The sequence below is a fragment of the Neomonachus schauinslandi genome, chromosome 4 (assembly GCF_002201575.2).
Source record: "Neomonachus schauinslandi chromosome 4, ASM220157v2, whole genome shotgun sequence".
Taxonomy (NCBI): Eukaryota; Metazoa; Chordata; class Mammalia; order Carnivora; family Phocidae; genus Neomonachus; species Neomonachus schauinslandi.
This window is the reverse complement of record NC_058406.1, coordinates 101,817,751-101,826,376: the sequence shown is the minus strand read 5'-3', so window position 1 is coordinate 101,826,376 and position 8,626 is coordinate 101,817,751. Positions and strand designations below refer to the sequence as shown.

The 8,626-nt window shown below is 37.8% G+C and overlaps 2 non-coding genes across 2 annotated transcripts; both read left to right on the top strand.

Moving 5' to 3' along the window:
- The first annotated feature begins 4,809 nt into the window (after nucleotides 1-4,809).
- TRNAH-GUG lies at nucleotides 4,810-4,881 on the top strand. Its single transcript has one exon. It is a non-coding gene; the product is annotated as a tRNA-His (tRNA).
- A 2,059-nt stretch (nucleotides 4,882-6,940) lies between these two features.
- On the top strand, nucleotides 6,941-7,014 carry TRNAN-GUU. Its single transcript has one exon. It is a non-coding gene; the product is annotated as a tRNA-Asn (tRNA).
- The last annotated feature ends 1,612 nt before the right edge of the window (nucleotides 7,015-8,626 follow it).

The window sequence follows — 8,626 nt, the reverse complement described above, 5'->3', positions numbered from 1 at the left end:
TGAGGACGTTCGTGATAGTTTAATTTTCATAGTTATTAATTTAAATACACATTTTAAAAGTCAGAACAAGCACTTGAAGCATACCGTTTTTACAAAAATGGGAAAGAAAGATGATGTATAAATGAGAAAGCATCATAAAATGGCCTTTAAATATTGGTTGTTTCCACTAACGTTCCCCGCCCCTTGGATGGGTAACCTCTAACTCCTCTTTCTACAAAATCTGACAATCACTGCAAGACCCAGAATTCGACTTTCTAGTTCCAACCTACTCTTCCTTACACCTTTTCTCAGCATCTCCCCCTCATCTTTTCTAATACAATAAAAGTCAATTCTTACTCAGCCTCCAACTTCAACTATCTGTCCGGTAAGTTAGAGGCCCTCCCTGGACTTTATCTCCCTACAGAGAACAGAGAATTCCAAACCAAATGTTGTATTCATGGTCATAAATAATAGAAAATTTTGTTCTAGCCAAAGGCCTGGAAAATGAACTTTTTTTTTTTCAATAAAAATCTTGATTCATGGTTGAGTGTTGCAGACATTTCATCTCTCCATCATCTCTAAAGTTAACTGGAGATTTATTTTTTCTGGAAGCTGCAATAGAGGATCTTTGGCTAAGGGATCAGACATAATATGTGAGGGCATATGTCTTACAATGAAATGAGAGATGTTAAGGGACCACAGATCTTGATTTGTATGGTGGCTACTTTAGTATGTACACATTTCAAAATTTATTGAGCTGTGTGAAAAAGTTAAACCTGAAAGACTTGAAGACTTACTATTAAGCTGTTTATTACTATAAACAAGACAGTGTGGGAGTGGCAGAAAGATACATGTATATATAAATAGGACTGAATTGAGACACCTAAAATAGACCCACCTCTGGTCAAATTATTTTCCAAAAAGAGACACTAAAGCAATTCAATGGGGAAAGGACTATCATTTCAACAAATAGCATTGGAACAACTAGATATCTACATAGTGAAAAAACCTACAATCCCTAGCTTACAATATACGTGAAAGCTAATTTGAGTTGGATCATAGACCATACACACTACAACTCTAGAGTTTTAGAAGAAAATACATGAGAATATCCTTTTGACCTGGTGGTAAGCAAAGTAAATATTACACAAAAAAAAGTAAAAAGAGAAATGATAAGTTAGACTTTAACAATATTAAATATTAAAATGATAAATTATATTTTAAAACATTAAACTAATATTAGTCTGATATTAAATTAGACTTTAATAATATTCATACTTAAAATATTAAAATTATAAAATATCAAAAATATAAAAAATGTCTTCTCATTAAAGATACCATTCAGTGAAAAGGCAAATCACAGACTGGGAAAAAATATTCACAAAACATACCTGACAAAGACCCTATCTCCAGAATTTAGAATGACCTCCTATAATCAATATTAAAAACTGAAACACCCATTTTTTAAAATGGGCAAAAGCTTAAACAGACACTTCAGAGAGAAAAATATGGCCAGTAAGCACATAAAAGAGTGCTCAATATCATTAGTTGTTAGGGAAATAGATATTAAAACTGCATTGAGATACCACTGCACCCAGTAGCATGGCTAAAATAGAAAGCCTGAAAGCACCAAATCTTGGTGAAGATGTGGAACAACCAGAACTCTCACACATTTTTAGTGGGAATGTGTTATAACCATTTTGGTTTTACAGTTTATTATACATTTAAACATAAATATACACCAACATCCCTTTATTCCCATAAATTCTTCACCTAGATATTCTTCCAAGAGAACTGAAAACATATGTCCAAACCAAAAAAATTGTAAAAAGAATGATCATAGTGTTTTTATTCACAATAGCCCAAACTAGAAACTACTCAAGTGTCCATTATCAGGACACTGGTAAACAGATTGTGGTATACCCATATAATGAGATACTATTCATCAATAAAAAGGCATGAACTTTTGATATACTCCACAATATAAATAAAACTCAGAGACATTATCCAGAATACAGCAGCATACATACTCCATAATTCCATTTACAAGAATTTCTAGAAGCAAAACTAAAGTGCAAAATATCAGCACAATGATTTTCAAAAATAATGCAGAGGATAATGATAATGAGGATGATGATTCTACTGATTATGATATTATTGAGTAGCTACATTGAGGCACAGCCAAGAACGACAGAATGAAGTATCTACTCTTATTATCCCCATTTTACAGAAGAAAGAATTGAGGCACATAAAGTTTAAGTTACTTCTCCAAGGCACACAAGGGCAGAATCAGATTTACAAACCAGAACCTGTGCTCCTGAGCACGAATTGATCAGATCTTTCTTCTCAGTTTTAGGTATTTCTGGTTTTCTCAGATGTATGGGTGAGAAGAGAAGAGAAAAGGAAAGAGAGGGCAAAAGGAGGAGTGAGGGATAGAAACACAAAGATCTGTAGTCAACAAAGAGCAGTGCAGGAAACTATTATGAATGTTTTTACATCAAAGGTTATAAAAATTTCTGGGAGGTTGGTGATCTGCAAGCAAGTCAAAGATTCTTTCGCCAAAGTGGTTAAGTATTGTGCTGAGGTCAGGAAATTAATCACAAATTTTAAAGCTAAAAACTAAAACATTAAAGTTTCTAGAAGAAAATGTAGAAAAATTTATTTACAGTGTTGGGCAGGAGAGATGTCTCAGAGTAAGATACCTTAACAATAAAAGAAAAATAAATCAGATACCATCAAAATTAAAAACTTCTGTTCATCAAAAATCACCATAAGAAAGTAAAAAGGCAATCCATAGAGTAGGAAAAGATATTTGCAGTATTCTTATCTGAACATGACTTAAATATTGAATGGACAGAGAACTTTTTAGAAATCAATAATAAAAGCCAAAACATTAAAAATTAGCAAAACACCAGAATAGGCTTTATTCACAAAAGATAATTTCTAAATGGACAAAAGACATAAGGAAAGATGCTTATATCATTATTTATTAGGGAAGCACAAATTAAAACCACAGTGAGATACCTTTATGCACTCACAAGAATCAGTAAACTTTTAAAGAGGAAGAACACCAAGTGCTGACAAGAATATAGAGTATCTATACCTTGTTGCTGTTAACAAGGTAAAAACACACATTCTGGAAAACTGTTTGGCGGTTCCTAATAAAGTTAAATTTACACCCATCCCATGACCCAGCGATTCCACTACAAAGTTCATACTTGAAAAATGAATGCACATGTATAAGGGCTTTGTTCACAATGGCCAAAACTAGAAATTATCCAAGTATCCATCAACAGCTATATGGTGACACACAGGAATAACACTCATCAAGAACACTGTAATAATACACTCAACAGCATGGATGCATCTCAAAAACATTATGTTGCATGGGGGGAAAAAAAGCCAGACACACACAAAAAAATATATTCACTTTTGTGAATTTCAAAAACAGTCAACACTAACCTGTGGAGATAGAAATCAGAACCATTTATATCTACTTAATTATATGTTTTTGTTGAACCATTTTAAAGTAAGTTATATCATGATCATTGAACCTAAATACTTCAGCATGCAAATTACTTCATTGACTCCAATATTCATTAATTCAGTCTTTCAATCCACTAGACTGGGGTCAGCGAACTTTTTTTTGTGAAGTGCCCAATAGTAAGTATTTTAGGCTTTGTAGGCCTTACGGTCTCTGTTGAAATTGCTCAACTCTGCCATTGTAACACAAAAGCAGCCATAGATAATACATAAATGAGTAGTATGGTTGTGTTCCAATAAAACTTTATTTACTAAACAAGCTCTGAGTGGGATTTGGTCAGCAGGCCATAGTTTACTGACCCCTGCACAAACTCATGCCAGTGGGAATTCCTTCAAGCTGGCTGTGTTTTTTTAAAGATCCTAGTGGATTGTTAATGAATCACTGCCTTCTGATCCAAGCTTTCCCATGGTCACTCTATAATTCCCCGGCACCATTCTTGAAAGTAGTCATTTCTTTAAGAAATCTTGATTCATTTTGTAGGGAATGGTATTAAAGATAAAAACCTGGATACTATGCATAATCATGGAACTTTGGGTGATGTTGCTTTTAAATCAGTTCAGTTCACAGTGCTATAGTAGATTGTAACTGAATTTATTTATTTTACATATGTAAAATGTTCATTTGAAAATAACAGTATGATGTCTGGGTGGCTTCGTGGGTTGAGGGGCCATTTCTTGATTTTGGCTCTGGTCATGATCTAAGGGTTCAGGGAGCGAGTCCCAAGTTGGGCTCCACACTCAGCCGGAATTCTGCTTCAGGATTCTCTCTCCCTCTGCCCTACCCACCCCCCCTTACTCACTCTCTCTCTAAAATAAATAAATCTTTTTAAAAAATGTTTTAAAAATAACAGTGATTTGCGACACCTGGCTGGCTCAGTCGGTAGAGCGTCTGACTCTTCATCTCGGGGTCGTGAGTTCCAGCCCCATGTTTGGTGTAGAGATTACTTTAAAAAAATAATAAAATTAATTAATTAAAAAAATAACAATGATTATGCCTGTTTGGGGCCTTGTAATTTTTTCTTTTCTCTTGGGCTCAAAATCTTGATTGCCAGTTAACAAAATTACTTATCTAACTTGTTGCTAAAATGTAAATCAAGTCCTTTCAAAACAACAAAAAGAAATCAGAATGGTTTACTTAAGCGAAGTAACTAGGTGGGAATTGGTTGAAAAGGGCTGTACTGATGTTTCTGGTCTGATGGAAATTTTGTATAGCTTTATCTAGGTGCGGATGTTTTTACATCAAAAATATTAAAGGAGGCACACCAAGTGCCAGCAGGTCTATGGCGCGCCGTGATCGTATAGTGGTTAGTACTCTGCGTTGTGGCCGCAGCAACCTCGGTTCGAATCCGAGTCACGGCAGCATCTGGCATCTTTCTTGACAAAATTGGTAAAGTGTTTTAGCCTTGGTTTTAATCCCCTCACTACTTTTTGTGGCCTAAGATCAGGGTTTGCGGTGGCCCCCTAATACTTTGCAGTCAGGAGAACGGGAGGAAACCCGCCCGTGCACTAAGCTGGGGTCAGGTATTCGGTCTTCAGAACCGTGCCCTATATCTGAGCATGAGCAGAACTATCCCAAAAGATTAAAGTGCCATCCGTAGTTTCCACTTATGTAACGGTGTAGGCATAACCGTTTTTCTGGTTGAGAGATTTCAGATGTTGATGGGGCCTTTTTAGACACTATGACAATAAGGTTTTTATGAGTTTGTATTCAACAGGGTATTTTACAATAAAATCTAATAAAACCTAAACTCAATGCCCTTCTCTACTCCTCTAACCCAATTATTATGCTAATAGCACATATTGAAGTCTAATTCACATAGAATGCAAAGCACAACCTTAAGCACACAGCCTAATGAGCCTTGCTGGAGACCTGATACTGCTGTGATCTGGATTCGAACCCTGCTCGCTGCAACTACAGTACGGGGTGTTTAACCACTATACCATCATAGCACACCCTGAGGCTGCCAGCAATTGGTGTGTGTCCTTTAATATTTTTGATGCAAAAACATTCACAACAGTTTCTTTGTTCTTGAACAACTACAGGTTCTTGCACTTTTCTCTCAGGTCTTCTCTCTCCATTTGTCCCCCCTCCCCCCCCATTCTGATACAAAATAAAAAAAACAATTCTCATCTCTCAGGATCTGGCCAGTGCATCTCCACCAGCCTCTTGGGAGGTCTCCTTGTCCTCAACCATGCCTCTCCTACTTCTTTCCATTCTCCTGAAGGTTCCCTTTTGGCCCCGACCCTTTTTCTGCTCCCTCACACTGACCCCATCGACGCCACTGAAGATGAAAAACGCGTTTGAATTGAGAGCTCGGAGCTTAAGCTGCACAGATGGTACACTGTAGGTCCCTCTGTTGCCCAGCCCATGGGACACTGCAGGCTTCAGAATCAATTGACCAAAATAAAACATTTTGAAAAGAACTTCCCCTTTTTAAAAACATTTTTCTATTTCAGCTCTCAGAGTTCTTCAAAGGATTAAAAGTTTAACCAAAGGAGAAAAGCAAAGACTATTTATACAGAACTTGCTGAAGCAAGGGCGTCAGCCATGGTCACTTGCATTTTAAAAGAGACAAAAGCTGCAGGAGGAGTGGGAAAGCTTTATAGTAGGAAAAAGGGAAGAGTTAAGGTGTACCCTCTTTGGAGGCTGTTGGCATGGGAAAGCTGTAGGTGGGTAACTAGAAGCTGAGCGTCCTGTATGACTGGTTAGGGTGCATATTTGACTTTCTCTGGTTGTTCCTAAGTTGCAGTGGGGATAAAAATTAGGGAAGCTGTAAGTTATTATCAGATTCTGGCCATTTTGAACCAGTTGTTCCACAAGTTTATTTTTTAGCTTCTTGGATTTTTACTAGAGTTAAAAGCCTGACTTCTTACAAATCTGCTGACTTCTAGGAGGCTGCTTCCTGGGAGGTGGCTGCAGGTGGAGGACCAGAGTTTATCGGAGTTTATATATATATATATATATATATATATATATAAACATATATGTGTGTGTATGTATACATAACGTACTACACATATATATATGGTCTAGCCTTTGTCCCTTTGTAGTTCAGACTCTCAAATGCATTAATTCAGCAAGTCCTAATTGAATGCCCTGGGCATTCAGCTTCCCTTGGGCCCCCTCACCTCAGCCTAGTGGGTAGAGGGGTGGTGGGGTCGCCGCCCCGGGTGTCTCCGGAGGTTCTGGCTTCTGAGGTTGGTGAGGGGCAAGGTGGGGCGAGGCCATTTGGGTGCCCCAGTTTCGGAATCCCCTAATGCATCGGTTTCAAACGCGACGAACAGCTTGATTTGTCACTCTAATCTCTTCGGTTTTCTAAGGCTTTGGAGCCTGCCCAATCACACAGCAGAGCTTGGTAGCCATTTGCATTTAGTGAGGGATCACTCTCTATTACAATGAAGAAAAAGAGTGCATCGTGTCTCTGTGGCGCAATCGGTTAGCGCGTTCGGCTGTTAACCGAAAGGTTGGTGGTTCGAGCCCACCCAGGGACGGTGTGGACCTTTTTACATCGGTTTGGTTCTCGCGGATTCGCCTTGGCAAAGACCAAGATACCTCACTTCCCTCTCTTCAAGTGATATAAGGGCCCCTTCTTGAGCTCCCTGACCTCCCAGAAGATCTGCCAGGAAGAAACGTAGTTAGGAGACGCGGAAGTTCCAAGAAACAAGGAACAAGAGAGGCTTGATGTAATCTGTCCTCAAGAGCGTGTATTGTGGAATGGAATCTTGTTTCTTTGGGCTAGTAACAAATTTTATGTACCTCAGTTTTTCAACTGTGTAATAGCATCTTGCGGGATGTGTCTGGATCTGGTAATTGCTCAATCAATAATGCTATCAGTAGAATCATGAGCATCATTATCATTATCTTCCGCATTATTTTTGATGAAGGCATTTCTTTGTAACATTACTTAACCTTTTATGTGTTATTTTAAAAAATAAGTTGGTCTTACGATAATCAAATAATCCTGCAGTCATCATCTATGTACCCATATCTTTTGCCATTTACAGAAGTATTTCTATAGGATAGAGTCCTATAAATGCAATTGCTCTGTCATAGTAGTTACAGTATATATTTATTTTATTTTATTTTATTTATTCATGAGAGTCGGAGAGAGAGAGAGAGAGAAGCAGGCTCCCCGCCTAGCAGGGAGCCCGATGTGGGACTCGATCCCAGGACCCTGGGATCATGACCTGAGCTGAAGGCAGACGCTTAACCATCTGAGCCACCCAGGCGCCCCATTACAGTATATTTTTTAATGTAAATAATAAATCCTGTAAATTTGCCATCCATTGTAGTGGTACCAATTTATAGTTCAATTTATTTTTCTTACTAGAGAATAATTTTCCTCGCTAGTACAACACACTTTCTGTACACTTATCTTTGATCATCTAATAAGGGGAGTGTTGTCTTCCTGACTTAACAGGGAGATACAACAGATGACATGGTGGGCATTAATCAGTAGGATATCTCTGCATCTACTCCTTAACTAAACTGCCAAGATATTTTTATATAACTGTAATTGATTTCTGTGGAGACCTGTCAACCATGTGCAGAGAAGCCTGGCCAGTGGGGGCCTCTTTAATAGCTTTGTGCCAAGCAGCTTACCCAGGGAGAAAAAACTCACTGGTCCCAGACATTTGTCCCTCTTCCTCTCTCTCTATAAATAGCAAGGGTGAATTAGTATGTTGTCTGTATTAGTCAGGCTTCTCCAGATAAACAGAATCAATATAGAACTAATATACACAACATACTAATTCATCCTTAGCACTTTAGATAGATAGATAGATAGATAGATAGATAGATAGATAGATAGATAGATAGATAGATAGATAGAAAGATAGACTAAAAGATAAGATAGATGGATGGTTTGACTCCAAAGGCGTTCTGCTGACAAAATTTTCTCTTCTTTCAGGAAGGTTAGTCTTTCTCTACCAAGGCCTTTAACTGATTGGGTGAAGCCCACTCCACATTATGGAGGGCAATCTGCTTTGGTCAAAGTCTACTGATTTAAATGTTAATCTCATCTAAAAATGCTTTTACCAGAACATCTAGAATATTGTTTGGTCAAATATCTGGGTGCTGTGACCTAGCCAAATTGACACATAA